General features: G+C 43.3%; 1 long non-coding RNA gene across 1 annotated transcript; it reads left to right on the forward strand.

The window, feature by feature from the left end:
- The first annotated feature begins 8,139 nt into the window (after positions 1-8,139).
- On the forward strand, positions 8,140-15,190 carry LOC134359216 (uncharacterized). Its single transcript, XR_010021067.1, has 3 exons — positions 8,140-8,312; positions 11,106-11,171; positions 15,022-15,190. It is a non-coding gene; the product is annotated as an uncharacterized LOC134359216 (long non-coding RNA).
- The last annotated feature ends 2,521 nt before the right edge of the window (positions 15,191-17,711 follow it).

The following is a 17,711-nucleotide window of genomic DNA, read 5'->3' on the forward strand; positions in this document are numbered from 1 at the left end:
CCAAACAGTCCTTCCAGGTGAGGCGACACTTCACCTGTGAGTCGGCTGGGGTGATATATTGCGTCCGGTGCTCCTGATGTGGCCTTCTATATATTGGCGAGACCCGATGCAGACTGGGAGACCGCTTTGCTGAACACCTACGCTCTGTCCACCAGAGAAAGCAGGATCTCCCAGTGGCCACACATTTTAATTCCACATCCCATTCCCATTCTGACATGTCTATCCACGGCCTCCTCTACTGTAAAGATGAAGCCACACTCAGGTTGGAGGAACAACACCTTATATTCCGTCTGGGTAGCCTCCAACCTGATGGCATGAACATCGACTTCTCTAACTTCCGCTAATGCCCCACCTCTCCCTCATACCCCATCCGTTATTTATTTATATACACACATTCTTTCTCTCACTCTCCTTTTTCTCCCTCTGTCCCTCCGGCTATACCCCTTGCCCATCCTCTGGGTTCCCCCCCCCGCCCCCGCTTGTCTTTCTCCCTAGGCCTCCCATCCCATGATCCTCTCATATCCCTTTTGCCAATCACCTGTCCAGCTCTTGGCTCCATCCCTCCCCCTCCTGTCTTCTCCTATCATTTTGGATCTCCCCCTCCCCCTCCCACTTTCAAATCTCTTACTAACTCTTCCTTCAGTTAGTCCTGACGAAGGGTCTCGGCCTGAAATGTTGACTGTACCTCTTCCTAGAGATGCTGCCTGGTCTGCTGCGTTCACCAGCAACTTGGATGTGAGAGGCTGAAATGGACATCCAACAACTGAAAAACAAAGAGATTTCTGGAGCAGGTGTAAATCAGAAGTTCACAAATCCCAGGGTCCCGAAGAAAGGTCTTTTCACTGTTTGCTTCGATGTTGTGGAAAGCACAAAAGGAGTAGGGTAAGTCTGGAGCAGATCCTGGGTCAGATATTCATAGGGGAGTTCAGAGTAGCAGGTGGTGTCAGGATGAGAGTTGCCTGCTGGGATAATTGAGAAGGAATATAGTTAAAACTTGAAAGGGTGTATAAGCATATCAGGTGGCCTCGGAGTAGTAGTTAGACCTAAAGAGGAGTGTTGGGCAAAAGTCATGACCTTGATTGGGGTTGGAGAGGGAGCTGCAGGAGTAAATATTCAAAGGGGATCTATTGCAGCAATGGATTCCATGAGCTGGGATCAGTTCAAGCATGTGCACTTTAATTAAAGCTAAATGAGGTTTCACAAACGCTATTAGGTCCTGCTTCTGCAGGAGTGGCCCACACAAAATGGCCAAAATGATGGAACCTGCATCCAGGCCTGGGCTGCCCAGTGGTGGACACTGTTGTGCATACTCCATTCCTCAGCAGTTAGTCACAAGGAAAATAACCAACATTAAGCAGCTCACTGTAAGAACCAGACCTTCCTTTATACATCACTTTTGATGGATATTGAATAAAATGGCGCTCGAGAATAGTGCACCAAGCAATCCAGTTTCAATCTATTTAATTGTTTGTGACAACCAAAACCCACTGATAGCTATAAGATTACTGAAAAATTAGCTTTTTTTGTTAAATGTACATCAAAGTATACAGTGAAATCCACCATTTGTGTCAAATCAATCAGTGAGGATTGTGCTGGGCAGCCCACAAGTATCAACATGCTTCCAATGTCACCATTGCATGTCCAGAACTCACTAATGTTAACCACAAAATCTTTTTGGAATATGGGAGGAAGGAGCAGCCAGAGAAAAGTGACCCGGTCACTGGAAAAGCTTACAAATTCCTTACAAATAGCGGCAGGAATTGAACCTCAATCTTACAGGAAGTATTGTCAAGCAATACACTTATCATTATGCTACTTGGCCAGATTGCATTCAAAAATTCATCAAGGAATATTTTTTAATGCAAATAACAATGGTGTACTCATATGATGCTTGATTAAGTTAAATCATGGTAGATTTTACAAGTTAGTTTGGGTGGAAACCTGAAGTATGACTTCAACAGGAAGACTGCTTTTCTAAGCACAAGCTTCTCCCAGTTTCACTATTGCATCCAAAGCTGGAATTGCGCAGCACAGCACCATCTCCCTTCCACATGGCACACCATGTCCCAACCGACCACCTTTGGTATTTATACACCAAATCAAGCCTTATTAGAGATTCAAAATCTCTCATGAACAGATTGACAAAATGTTGATTCCCCTGATTATTTGACAGTTTTCTGTTTAAGCACATGACAACTGTAATAAAGAAACTTTCATTCATTTCAACTTAAAACTTACTTCTTGCAGATTTAATCTGAAGCTTTTACGTCATGAGTAGTTTAAATCAAAGACAAACTAAGATAGAATTGATATTCATGCCAATTTAAACCTAGAAGTCCAGGTATGAAAAGGATCTCCCAATATTATTACGGCAAATAATAATGAATGTCAGAGATAAGTTTTTCACAGAGTGTTGGGTGCATGCCAAAGGTGGTTGTAGAGGCAGACACAGGATTGTGCTGTAATGTTCTCTGCTCAAACATAAATCAGTCATTTATCCTGCTTAGGTTATTAGTCACTGTCTAATTATTTATTTTTGTCGAAGTAAACTTTAACCATTCAATGTTCTGAACAACGATATTTGAATATAACATACAATTTATACCAGACAGACATTTTTTGGCCATTTAATGATTCTAGTATGAATATTCCACTGGTAAATAGTATTTTGCCAATGAACAGTGCAAAGTGACCAGTAACTGTAATGTTAAAGAAGAAAAATTAATCTAGCACCTTAATTTTCATTAGCCAGTAATTCCATAGTATATTGCTCAGCCTTATTCTGTTGTTAATAGGGACTCTGCCAGAAACATTCGGTTACTAAGGAAGGTGAGTTTTAATGTTTTTTACTAAGGGAACAGAGTTTCAACGTACAAATTGTAACATGTCTGATGCTGGGTGAACCACAACGTACTGTAGTGAGGTTCACAATGTTTCTTATTGACGTAAGTATTGTCCACATTAGAAGCATGTTTGCATTTCTTTAAGATTTCAATATTGTGTTATCTGCTTTGTAAACAGTTGATGACAAAAGACAAATATTTGAAATGTTTTAAATTGCAGTCTCCTTCTACTTATCTGCTGACTAGTAAATCAAATCTTGGAAGGTTTAAAATCCTTAATAGAGGCCTCATTTTATTTTGGATAGGCACTGTTAAATCATTAAGTCTACATTAAGATGGCCCTCGATGTTGGCTACTTCAGAGTAAGACAGATATTCCTTGGGTTTCCTAGAATAAGATACATTAAATATGCAACTCTGCTAAGAGGCAGAATTTATATTTGTTGATTTGGAGTATGATGCCTTAGATTTGTAGGTGGATGAACAGAAATACGGAAACAGACTAAGCTAGAGTAAAATATATTTGATAGGTTAGTCTAGTGCAAGATAGCCCATTGGTTGGCCAGTATATTGTTGGCCTAACCTATCTAGCCCTCCTCCATCCTTTCTGTACCTTAAAACTCTGTTTTCTCTTTATTCCAATACTGATACCAGCATTCCAGAGCAATGTTAAAGCTATTTCTCTTTCTACATACACTGTACGTGCTGAATGTATCCAGCACCTACTTGTTACAGTTTTAGTTGCAAAGAACTAAAGGAAGACAGTTCATTTATAAGTTATTCACGAGGAAGACAATATTTGATTGATTGCTCTAGAGCAGGGGTTCCCGTCCTGGGGTCCATTGCTTAATGGTATTGGTCCATGGCATAAAAAAGGTTGGGAATGCCTAGTCTAGAGTAAGAACATTTACTTATCTAATTACATTTTTTTAGCTTGATTCACTGGATACCTGAAGAATCAATTAATCAAATGATGGGTTCATATATTTTCAAACAACCATTAAGTCTTTAAATATCCATTGCTCCCAAAAAGTGAAGCTTTGTCTGCATACACAACATTCCATGGCAGAAGTCCACAGATTGGCTTTACTGGATTTTGGATTGTTGAATATGTCTGTTAAAAAAAATCAATCAGTACTCTGCAATCAAGCAGAGCCAGCTATACAGAGATAAACAGCAACTAGCTCTTTCTTGGACATCAACCTGATTTTCACATATCTCTTAAAAAACATTCCAAAATTGTTGAGAACATTCTCCATGACAAATGTGTTTCCTTTCCACACTTTTCAGTTTCCTTATTGCTGATTGTGGGTAATGATTTAATCGAGCTCTCATTGCATGCACCAGCAAAATAAAATTAGCCTCTTCTTTAGCAAGATTCCACTGTAAATATAGTTTAATGAAGATGAATAATCTGTGGAAGTGGACTAGTGGTCTCAAATTCAGCACCTCAACATCATCAGTAAATGGAAAATAGGATCCTTCATACTTCATGTGCAACAGAAATGGTAACAATAGTTCTTCAATGCAACTATCTCCAACTATCCAAAATACATTAATTCAAGTTTTTGTAGTTGGTAAGGACATCTGGCTTCTGAGAATATCCATGTCAGGGTGTGGAGACATAAGAGTTATGCATGAGCCATTAAAGCCCATTTTATGTAAAGACAATTAATGGTCAGTTTTACACAAAGTGCTGGCACCACCTTCAGTGGGACCTATCTCCAAACATATCTTTACTTCCCACACTCCCCCAGTTCTCACAGGCATCGCTCCATCCATGATTCTCTTGTCCATTCATCCCTCCCCACTGATCTCCCTCCAGGCACTTATCACTGTAAGTGGCAGATGTGCTACACCTGCCTGTTCACCTGCTCCCTCACCTCCATTCAGAGCCAGGTGAGGCAACAATTCACATGCAAATCTGCTGGGGTTGTCTCCTAAATCTGATGCTGCTCATCTACACTGGTGAGACCTGAAATAGATTTGGGGACTGCTTCATCGAGCACCTCAGCTCCATCTGCAAAAAGTGGAACTTTCCAGTGGCCAACTATTTCAATTCCTCTGCTCCTTCCCGTTCCAACACACCAGTCTCCTCCTCTGCCACAATGAGGTCGTTCTCAGGGTGATGGAGCAACACGTCATATTGCATCCAGGTAGCCAGCAACCTGATGGCATGAACATCAATTTCTCTAACTTCTGGTTGTTTTTTTCCCTCCCACTTCTCCCTTTTTCATTTCCCCACTCTGGCCTCTTACTGTTGTAATGTGAGCATTATTAAAAGTAAGTTAATACTAATTAGGATAATGGGGGGGTTCTACTTTCGTTCTTCTTACTTCCGGTGTGCTTTGTACATAGTATTTCTGCCATGTCGTACTGATTGTAAAAGCCTCTATATATACATAACAGTTTTGACGTTCGAAATAAAGTTGTTTCTTTGGGCATGAAGTTGTCGAGTGTGCCTTTTTCAAAGTACAGGTTACCACATATTTTTGGTGATGAGGTGAACTGGTTTTGTGGACGTGTCGGCACGTTTCGAACGGGAGCAGCAGAGCCGATAAGGGGCCTCACGTTCAGATGGCTATGTTTGGGACTATTGGTGAAATTGTGGAGGCAATGGAGGACTGGCCAGAGTTTGAGGAAAGGTTGGGACACTTTTTCTGTGCTAATGGAATTACTGCGGAAGCGCTCTATTCTCTTGAGTGTGTGTGGGGCAAAGAGTTAAAAGCTAATAAGGAATTTAGCCGCACCGCAGAAACCGGGGAACATTCCATATGAAGAACTGGTCAAGCTCGTGGGGAACCACTACAATCCGAAACCTTCTGTGATAGTCCAACGGTGTAAGTTTCACAGCCGTTTCAGGAAGTCAGGTCAGTCTGTGGCCAACTTTGTGGCCGAGCTTCGGCAGCTGTTGGAGCATTGTCATTTCGGATCGGTGTTGGAAGACATGTTCCGTGATAGGTTGGTATGCAGCATTAATAATGACGGCATACAACGCTGCCTGTTAGGGGAAACCCCACCATTGACTTTCAAGAAAGTCTTAGAGATTGCCCAAGGCATGGAGATGGCTGCTAATAATGTCAAAGATATCCAGAAAGGACATGGAGGGTCGCAGTCAGTGGCAGTGCACCAAGTCAGGAGGGAGACTGGTAAACAGGCAAAGCAGGTGGAATGTTTCTGGTGTGGAGGGACGAACTATGCAAATGATTGCAAATTCAAAGACACTGTCTGCCATGCTTGTAGCAAAAAGGGACATTTAGCTAAAAAGTGCAGAAGTTGAAAGGGTAAGATTAAGCCTGGGCAGGGGAAAGCTCAACAGGCTCAGGCAGCCACACACCATCGAGAAGAAGCAGATGAAGAGGCAGCGTGTGCCTACAACATGTTTGGAGTGGAAACAGATGAGGAACCACCTGAACCATAATATGCCACAGTCACTGTCAGGGGAAAGGACATTAAGTTTGAGATCGATTCAGGGGCTACTGCCTCGGTCATTAGTGAGGAGACCTACAGGAAGACAAGGGGGTCCAACCTGCCTCCCATTAGACTGTCAAAGCTCAAACTTTAGGACCTATATGGGGCAGCCCATACCTCATTTAGGGGTGTTATATGTGGACATTTCAGCCGGGGGTCAGAAGGCTGAAGCCAGGCTAGTGATAGCTAAGGGCAGGGGGCCCAGTCTTTTGAGTCACGATTGGCTTTTCAAAATCCAGTTAAACTGGCATGAAATTAAGTATGTACACATGACGGAGGACATTCTGCAGTGATACAGTGACATTTTCAGGGATGAGCTGGGAACACTGGAGGGTGTGACAGTGAAACTCCATGTCAACCCTGAGGCTACACCACGTCTTTTTAAGCCCAAGTCGGTGCTGCCATGAAAGGCAAAGTCGAGGAGGAGCTGGAACGTTTACAGAGGCTGGGCATTATTGAGCTCGTCCAGTTTTCAAGGTGGGCAGCTCCCATTGTTCCAGTTTTGAAGGCAGACAAAACGGTGAGGATATGTGGGGATTATAAGCTTACGGTGAATCAGGTCTCTAGGCTGGAGGAGTACCCATTGCCACAGGTGATGACCTGTTTGCGACCCTGTCAGGGGGTAAGCTGTTCACAAAGCTGGATATGAGCCACGCCTACCAACAGCTGCTGCTCGATGAGGATTCAAAGGAGTATGTCACAATTAATACGCACAAGGGATTATTCAAGTACAATCGCCTGCCGTTTGGAGTGGCGTCCAGCCCTGCCATTTTCCAATGGACAATGGACACTTTGCTGCAGGGGATTCCGCACGTAGCAGTGTACCTTGATGATATTTTGATCACGGGGGCTACGGAGGTGGAGCATCTGGCTAATTTAGAACGGGTGCTGAAGAGGCTCTCAGACGCAGGGCTGTGGTTGAAACGCGAAAAATGTGTGTTCCTGGCATCGAATGAATGTGAGTTACCTGGGACACAAGGTCACAGCTGAGGGGCTTTGCCCTATGGAGGACAAAGTGAGAGCTATTAAGAAGGCCCTAAGCCCTAAGACCGTCACGGAACTCAGATCATTTTTGGGCATGGTGAATTATTATGGCAAGTTTCATCCTGAACTCTCAAGGGTTTTGACCCCACTGTATAAGCTGCTTCACAATGACACTAAGTGGCAGTGGGGTGAAGAGCAGGAGAAAGCTTTCAAGGAAGTGAAAGAACTCCTCCACTCAGCAAAGCTGCTTGTTCACTATGACCCAGGCAAGGAGATCACCCTTGCATGCGATGCCTCGCCCTATGGAGTCAGGGCAGTTCTCCCACATGTAATGGAGGACCGTTCAGAGAAGCCTATTGGTTTTGCTTCATGTAGCCTGACAGCCGCTGAGAAGGGATATTCACAGCCTGACAAAGAAGGTCTGGTCATTGTTTTTGCAGTCAAACGCGTATTTACAATTTATACGGGCCATAAACCACTGATGAGCCGGTTCAGTGAGACTAGATGCATCCCACCACTAGCCTCAGCCAGGATACAGCGTTGGGCTCTTACATTGTCAGCCTACTGGTACACTATAGTGTACAGAGCGGGTGGGAATAATGCAAACGCCAATGCACTGAGTCAACTACATTTACCTGAGACACTTCTTACTACATACGGGCCTCCAGGGACTGTGTTTTCATTGGAGAGGCTGTCAGAGACACCTGCAAAGGTGACCCAGATCAAGCAGTGGATAGAGAGTGACCCAGTCCTGTCCCAAGTCAAGACTTCTCTTTTACCAGGTTGGCCCAGAGTCGTGGAAAGAGAGGAACTGAGACCTTATGCCAAACGCAAGACGGAACTCAGTCTGCAGGATGGCTGCATTTTCTGGGGGGCGAGGGTCATCGTGCCTCCCCCTGGCCATTCACAGATTGTGGAGGAAACTCTTGAGAATCACTCAGGAGTGTCTCGAATGAAAAGCTATGCAAGATCCTACGTTTGGTGGCCAAGAATGGATCAGGATCTGGAGATCAAGGTAAAATCATGCATGCAGTGTCAGACTAATCAGAATATAGAAAATAGAACACAGAATAGTACAGCACAGTGCAGGCCCTTCGACCCACAATGTTGTGTCAACCCTCAAACCCTGCCTCCCATATAAGCCCCCAACTTAAATTCCTCTATATACCTGTCTAGTAGTCTCTTAAATTTCACTAGTGTATCTGCCTCCACCACTGACTCAGGCAGTGCATTCCACGCACCAACCACTCTCTGAGTAAAAAACCTTCCTCTAATATCCCCCTTGAACTACCCACCCCTTACCTTAAAGCCATGTCCTCTTGTATTGAGCAGTGGTGCCCTGGGGAAGAGGCGCTGGCTAACCACTATCTATTCCTCTTATTATCTTGTACACCTCTATCATGTCTCCTCTCATCCTCCGTCCCTCCAAAGAATAAAGCCCTAGCTCTCTTAATCTCTGATCATAATGCATACTCTAAACCAGGCAGCATCCTGGTAAATCTCCTCTGTCCCCTTTCCAATGCTTCCACATCCTTCCTATAGTGAGGCGACCAGAACTGGATACTGTACTCCAAGCGAGGCCTAACCAGAGTTTTATAGAGCTGCATCATTACATCGCGACTCTTAAACTCTATCCCTCGATTTATGAAAGCTAACACCTCATAAGCTTTCTTAACTACCCTATCCACCTGTAAGGCAACTTTCAGGGATCTGTGGACATGTACCCCCAGATCCCTTTGCTCCTCCACACTACCAAGTATCCTGCCATTTACTTTGTACTCTGCCTTGGAGTTTGTCCTTCCAAAGTGTACCACCTCACACTTCTCCGGGTTGAACTCCATCTGCCACTTCTCAGCCCACTTCTGCATCCTATCAATGTCTCTCTGCAATCTTTGACTATCCTCTACACTATCTACAACACCACCAACCTTTGCGTCGTCTGCAAACTTGCCAACCCACCCTTCTACCCCCACATCCAGATTGTTAATAAATATCATGAAAAGTAGAGGTCCCAGAACAGATCCTTGTGGGACACCACTAGTCACAATCCTGCAATCTGAATGTACTCCCTCCACCACGACCCTCTGCCTTCTGCAGGCAAGCGAATTCTGAATTCACCTGGCCAAACTTCCCTGGATCCCATGCCTTCTGACTTTCTGAAAAAGCCTACCATGTGGAACCTTGTCAAATGCCTTACTATATATGTGTGATCCATATAGATCACATCCACTGCACTACCTTCATCTATATGCCTGGTCACCTCCTCAAAGAACTCTATCAGGCTTGTTAGACACAATCTGCCCTTCACAAAGCCATGCTGACTGTCCCTGATCAGACCATGATTCTCTAGATGCCCAGAGATCCTATCTCTAAGAATATTTTCCAACAGCCTTCCCACCACAGACGTAAAGCTCATTGGTCTATAATTACCCGGACTATCCTTACTACCTTTTTTGAACAGGGGACAACATTTGCCTCCCTCCAATCCTCTGGTACCATTCCCGTGGACAACGAGGACATAAAGATCCTAGCCAGAGGCTCAGCAATCTCTTCCCTGGCCTCGTGGAGCAGCCTGGGAAATATTCCGTCAGGCCCCGGGGACTTATCCGTCCTAATGTATTTTAACAACTCCAACACCTCCTCTCCCTTAATATCAACATGCTCCAGAACATCAACCTCACTCATAATGTCCTCACCATCATCAAGTTCCCTCTCATTGATGAATACCGAAGAGAAGTATTCACTGAGGACCTCGCTCACTTCCACAGCCTCCAGGCACATCTTCCCACCTTTATCTCCAATCAGTCCTACATTCACTCCTGTCATCATTTTTTCTTCACATAATTGAAGAATGCCTTGGGGTTTTCCTTTACCCTACTCACCAAGGCCTTCTCATGCCACCACCAGCTCCTTTGCACCCATGGGAGTGGCCAGACCACCCCTTGTCTGGGCTACATTTGGACTTTGCTAGCCCTCTTATGGGGCAGATATTCCTTGCAATGGTAGATACGCGTTCTAAATGGATCAAAGCTCACATCATGAGCAACATCACAGCCCCCTCAACCATAGACAAACTCAGACAAGTGTTTGCAGTCCACGGGTTGCCTGGCACTCTGGTCACTGATAATGGCCCGACGTTTACCAGTGAACTGTTCAGTGAGTTCATGCAGCAGAATGATATTCATCACATTCGGACGGCCCCTTTCCACCCAGCCTCCAGTGGTTTGGCTGAGCAGGCTGTTCAGACAGTGAAGGAAGGCCTGAAGCGGATGATAGGGGACTCAATTAGCATTTGGCTTTCATGTTTCCTGTTTAAATACCGCCTCACGTCACAGACTACGACTGCCCGCACTCCCGCAGAGATGCTGATAGGGCATAGGGCCAAGTCAAGATTGGACCTGCTGCGCCTTGACATGAAGGCAAAGTTGAGACAAACTACGGTGGAAGCATTTCCACCAGTGACTTTGCCAGAGGGCAAGACGCCGGCAGAGGGGTCGGAGCCCCCTAAGGAGGATGGACATTCTCACGCAGATACACAGACCCCTCTCATACCCCCAAAACCAGATCCACCCAAAACACCCTCCCCAGCGGTGCCTGCTGAGTCACCGGGGGTAGTGTGCAGATCATAGTGCACTCGTAATCCTCCTGACAGACTAATCTTTGACGAGACAGGTTTTTTTTTGTTGTTGTTAGATTGAATGTTGAATCTGTCATGTTTTCCAGATGTTTTGTATGATAAACTGTTGCTGAGATACTAGTATAAGTTTTCAGGGGTAAAGTTAATAACACCACTGCTTTTATTTCCTAGTTTTTACATTTGGAGAATGTTGGATCTTAAAGCGGGAGAAGTGTTGTAATGTGAGCATTATTAAAAGTAAGTTAATACTAATTAGGATAATGGGGGTGGTTCTACTTCCATTCTTTTTACTTCCGGTGTGCTTTGTATATAGTGTTCCCGCCATCCCGTATGGGTTGTAAAAGCCTCTGTATATACACAACAGTTTTGATGTTCGAGATAAAGTTGTTTCTTTGGGCATGAAGTTGATGAGTGTGCCTTTTTCAAAGTATAAGTTACCACACTTACCTCTTCTCATTATCTGCCCTTCACATCCCCCAGTTCCTCTTGTCTTTCCCTTTCTCCCATGATCCTCTCTCCTCTCCTATTAGATTCCTTCTTCTCCAGCCTACCAGCTTCTTACTTCATCCACCCTCAGCCACCCACCTAGCTTCTCCTTCTCCCCCTCTCCCCACCTTCTTAGAAACATAGAAAACCTACAACACAATACAGACCTTTCGGCCCACAAAGTTGTGCCGAACATGTCCTTACCTTAGAAATTACTGAGGGTTACCCATAGTCCTCTATTTTTCTGAGCTCCATGTACCTATCCAGAAGTCTCTCAAAAGACTCTGTTGTATCCACCTCTACCACCATCACCGGCAGCTCATTCCACACACTCACCACTCTCTGCTTAAAAAACTTACCCCAGACATCTCCTCTGTACCTACTTCCAAGCACCTTAAAACTGTGCCCTCTCATGCTAGCCATTTCAGCTATTTCTTATACCAGCTTCTTCATCCTCTCTTTTCGGTCCTGAAGAAGGGTCTCAGCCTGAAACACCAACTGTTCATTCATTTCCGTAGATGCTGCCTGACCTGTTGAGTTCCTCCAGCATTTTGTGTGTTTTTGGTCTGGATTTCTAGCATTTGCAGGATCTCTTGTGATTATAATTGTCTACTTTAGCCAAAATTGCAATAGCTGACTTTCGTCAGAAGTTTTCATCAATTTATTAACCTTGTCTTCTTTTGAAACTTTGAAAAATGTTCTTAATTTCATTCAGCCCAAGATAAAAGTTGGTTTCCTATTGCAGACTGTTTTTTTTGTTCTTCAGTCAACACAGTGGAACATTTTTACTGTCTGTGAGCATAATCACCCATCAGCAAAAAATGGTCACACAATAAAAGGAGACAAAGTTTAATGCAGCCAGAAGCTTCAGTAGCAGAAAGACTATCCTTACAATGAATTCTGGGTCCCAGGTGTACAAAGGTTAATGTGGGCTGACTGCAAAATTTACTAAACCAGGAAGTAAGTGAATCCACATGTCGTGACGATCATAAACATTATCTGACTGAAAGGATCTGGATTATTTTTAATTATCTTGCTGTACCGATAAGAGAGTATTCCAGCAGCTCCTTCCCTGACATGTAGTCAGAGAAGTGTTTGCTCACAGTACTTCAACTTAGAGTCCATACCAAGGCATTCACTATGGCCTGCTGACTAATGGGAACATAGAAAATAAGAGAAAAATAGACTATTCAGCCCATCAGGGTAGCTTCACCATTCAACATGACCATGGCAATCATCGATTCCTGTACCCTGTTGCCACCTTGATGATAGAATGGATGTACCCCCACATACACATAGCCTCATGTAATTTAGTGAATCCTCCCTCAAAATCAGGTTTATTATCACCGGCATGTGACATGAAATTTGTTAACTTAGCAGCAGCAGTTCAATACAATACATAATCTAGCAGATTATGTATTGCATTGAATGATAATAAATAAAATAAAACATAATAAATAAAATAAAACAATAATAATAAATAAAGTAAAGCAATTACGTATATTGAATAGATTTTTTAAAGCGTGCAAAAACAGAAATACTGTACATTTTTTAAAAAGTGAAGTAGTGTCCAAAGCTTCAATGTCCATTTAGGAATCGGATGACAGAGGGGAAGAAGCTATTCCTGAATCGCTGAGTGTGTGCCTTCAGGCTTCTGTATCTCCTACCCGATGGTAACAGTGAGAAAAGGGCATGCCCTGGGTGCTGGAGGTCCTTCATAATGGCTACCTTTCTGAGACACCATTCTCTAAAAATGTCCTGGGTACTTTGTAGGCTAGTGCCCAAGATGGAGCTGACTCAATTTACAACCTTCTGCAGCTTCTTTCGGTCCTGTGCAGTAGCGCCTCCATACCAGATAGTGATGCAGCCTGTCAGAATGCTCTCCACGGTACAACTATAGAAGTTTTTGAGTGTATTTGTAGACATGCCAAATCTCTTCAAACTCCTAATAAAGTATAACCGCAGTCTTGCAGTCTTCATAACTACATCGATATATTGGGACCAGGTTAGATCCTCAGAGATCTTGACACCCAGGAACTTGAAGCCGCTCACTCTCTCCACTTCTGATCCCTCTATGAGGACTGGTATGTGTAATAAGGAGAGTGTCTTTGTCTCTGTAGAGTCCTGATGAAAGGTCTCAGTCTGAAATACCAATTCTTCATTCCTCTCTATAGATGCCAGCTGATCTGCTGATTTCCTCCAGCACTTTGTATGTGTTACTCTGGATTTCCAGCATCTGCAGAATCTCTTGTTTTTGTCATTTGCTTCGAGAGGTGGGTAGGAGCTTGGGAACATCTTGTGACATTATAAAGTGCAAAGTTAAGCAAAGACCAATTTTATACCAAACCTGGTGTTTTTTGGACCCTTTTTCCAACAGGACGCACTGAGGCATGATTTCCCACTGTGCCATTTGCAATCAAATGTCCAATTGGTCTTTCAGCTTCAAACCATAAACTAATTTCAAATATACCTTTAACTCTGGGTTTTGTGTTATAAAATGCTGTTATTATGCAGATTGAAATCTGCAAAAATTACTCCATTGTTCATTGTGCATACTGATAACTTCAATAATTTAACATGGTTACTTTTGCTCACTGTTGTTCTCTGAGGCTTGTAAAAATCCCCTGGGGGGAGCGGGGGAGAATAGAGAGACAGAGAGACAGAGAGATTGAATGAAAGGTGGGTGATGGAACCATGTTTGCAAACAGTTATGGATGACATGTTTTAATTGTAATGTTTTATTCCTCTACCCACTAATGGAATCTAGTCATCTCAATAGGGAGAATTATACTTACTTTTGATAATGTCTACTGGTGATTATTATAATGGATGTACACAACTGTATCCATATAATAATGTGTATTAATATAGTGGCTGCCCTTAATACTAAATAGAATCCACATAATACACATGTACCATGTAGTGCAAGGCAGGGATGTCAACAGAATGAAGATCTGCATTTGAACAGGACTTTAAACTTCATCCTCAGGTGTAATTCACCAGCATTTACTTCTGAAGTGTGCTCTTTGCTGCATGCAAATATAAAGCAGCCATGGCCACTTCCAGCTTTTATAAACAGTAATGTGAGAATAGCCAAATAGTATACTGTGCTGTGAGATCTTTTACATGAAGCTAAGAGATCAGAGGAGGGAAATTTTAACATTTCATGTGAAGAACAGCTATTCACAGTGCAGCATTCCCCCTGTAATAATGAAATATCAGTAGAAATCTATGCTTTGGCCTCTGGAGTGGGACTCCGGAGCTGAATCTATATTCTTGAGATTCAGACTTTGGAACACTACCAACCGAGTGATTGCTGACACTGCAGCATATTTCACAGCTTTGCAGGCAAGTTCAGATGAGGTCACTAGATTAATTTTGGCATTAAACTAGAATTCAGTCCTGATTCAGAAGAAGTCCTGATCCTATGCCAGAGACTTATTGTCCTGACCTCTTGATCACATTCCTAAGATGGGATCTGAACTAATGACAGGTCTCAGCTGTAACATTGACCATTTATTCCTCTGCATAGATGTTACCTGACCTGCTGAGTTCCTCCCCTGATTTGTGTGTTTTCTAAGAAGTTTCTCCTTTTCATCAGCCATGCAGACATGATGGACCGAAGGGCCTATATCTGCTCCTATACCTTATGGTCTTTCTTTGATTATCATTGGTGAGCCCAGCAGCAGGCGAGGGGCATGGCCTCGGTTGTTGCACGGACTGGGCCTTCACGCTGCAGAATCACCTGTGGCAGCCACGCAGGGAGGGAGGCGTGGAAGCAGTTTGGGAGAGAGCAGAGGCTTGGCAGATGTGCTCGAGTCCATGTCTCATCCCTCCCTTAGGGTGCTGCTCTCCAGTATTTGCTTGGTGGAAGACATGTTTGGATTGCATTGGGCTGCGGCTGCACAGGTGCGTGGTGAGGATCTGCTGCATGCTTGTTCTTGCAGAAGTGTGGCTGCGGGACAACATCCCATCAATCTTCAATCCATGCCACTCAGGGACTTGAGCTAATGCTATTTATTGTGACTGTATGCACTATTGTAAATATATGTGCTCTGTGCTGTGTACTGTGTGACTGCATTATGGTATTTTGTACTTTGGCCCCGGGGAACTGCTGGTTCATTTAGCTGTATACATGTGTATGGCTGAGTGACAATTAAACTTGAACTTGACCTTAAACTTCAGGTTCTCCAACATTATAAACTCTCTCTTTTGGGGATGTCTGCTTTCCTCCAGTTCTTCCCTTCAACAGGATTACTTCGCCCAAACAAATTTCTCCTTTACCCCAGTGTTGAATCCCCATTATGTTTCTCTTTAACATTTCCTCTTTGCCCACTAATTTCTTGCCCCAAACCTCTGTTCTAAAACTGCCTTTAGGTTATGAAAAATCAGCAGAAATCTCTGGTCTTGCTCAATCCAATCCCCACTTCCTTGGTGTTGCAGATGAACTTGGTAGCCAAGGAGGTTGAAAACCTGAAAGTGCCACTGGGCCTCACCTCCACAGCTATTCTTGAGCTAAAGGAGGCACAACAGTCCATGTGACTCACCAACCACACTGTTATCCCTAATGGATACCCAGCTCAGAAAATAAGGACACCTCCCAATGGTTCGATTACCAGGTCCATACCATCATGAAGGGCAATCACTCAGCAAGTACCAACATGCTGTCACGATAATGGGGGAAGTGATGTTATCTAATGGCTCTTCCGTGGTGCTAAGCCACCTGAACCTTGAAGGGATGAGGAACAGTGCCTGCAGAGGGTTGATTGTAAGGACATAGTTTGATCTATAAGCATCGGGAATCACATATCACTGTGACGATTGTACGTTCTAGTATCAATTGTTTGGCGACAATAAAGTATAAAGTCAGTGCCAGTATTGAGCTTGCCCTGCCGTAAGGCACCGCTGGTTATTATCCTGAACCAAATTTTGTATGCTGTTTGTTCCAATGTTGGTGATAGAAATCTTCTTCTGAGTTGAAGCTTTCTGACTTTTTACTGAACTAGAAGTTTGGAACTTGGCAGACAAGTTAAATTTGACATTAAGTTTGTTGGTCTGGTTCACTGCACACTCACACGCAAAGAATGCCACTTCAAGGTCAATGATCCAATTGGCCAACATCTGCCATTCCTTCAGAGCGTGTTGTTTTGTAACTGCATGTTCAATCTGGGCATAGTTTAGAGATAATCTTCTAAAGAAGATAAAGTGCAAAAAGGAAAATTAAGCTGTATTTAATGCAATCTATATTACAGGAGTAATATGATTATGCTCATAGAACAAAGATCAAGGAAGAAGATTTGCTTTACTCATCTTTTTGCACACCTTCTTACATTCAAATGTTGTTGGACAAGGCGTAGGTTCTGTGCAACTCCCACAAATTCAATCCATAATAAAAATCCTATCAGCAATTTTCCAGATCTTATTTTAGTCTCTGTTCTGAAAATAAAACAGATTCTCTTTTGTGATGCCATTTTGAAGTTGGATTGTAATGGAACACAAACTAAAATTTTAACTCTACGATATGCTGGGAGCAAGGATGTGATGGTGACCTCCAGCAGGAAATACTTATCATTTTCATTACTACTGCTTGCTAGTGCAGTCTTTATTCAGCAACAGTATTAACATGACATTACTAGATTTCCTGACCTGTTGGGTCAAACAGGCAAGATGACAGCACCACATGCTGAATTTCAGCTCCACTATTTAAAGATAAATTGCACGTAAGAAATCTGATAGACTTCCTAGCGCAACAGTGGAGAACAAGAATGGAAGTGTATGTCCTAGATTCAGGGACAACTTGAGGAGCGCCAAGTTGAGAACTCCAAATGCAAGCAAGTCATCATCTTCCCTGCCAATGGCAGGAGGAAGTATCTAGATGACCCTTGAAATGCGTCGCATGGAGTATCCAGAAGTCAGGAGCAGGAGTATGGGTTCACTCCCTCAAGCTCTTCAGACAGCGCATCAGGACAGGAAAGATGAACACAGTAAAACACGAATTCAACCCTCTCAATCTACCATCTTAATACTACTCTCCACTCTTAAAATCATAGCTTTTATCATTTTAAAATCCACTATATTTTAAAATACCTACCCGAAAAAAATTATACTCTATGGCAATAAATTGCCACGGTAGTGAAGAGTTCAATTCCAACATCCTCTGCAAGGAGTCTGCACATCCTCCCCATAGAATGCATGGGTTTTCTCTGGGTGCTCCAATTTCCTCCCACAGTCCAAAGACATACTGATTAGTAGGTTAATTGGTTATTGTAAATTGTCCTGCAATTATGCTAG

This window comes from Mobula hypostoma, chromosome 2 (genome assembly GCF_963921235.1).
Source record: "Mobula hypostoma chromosome 2, sMobHyp1.1, whole genome shotgun sequence".
Taxonomy (NCBI): domain Eukaryota; kingdom Metazoa; phylum Chordata; class Chondrichthyes; order Myliobatiformes; family Myliobatidae; genus Mobula; species Mobula hypostoma.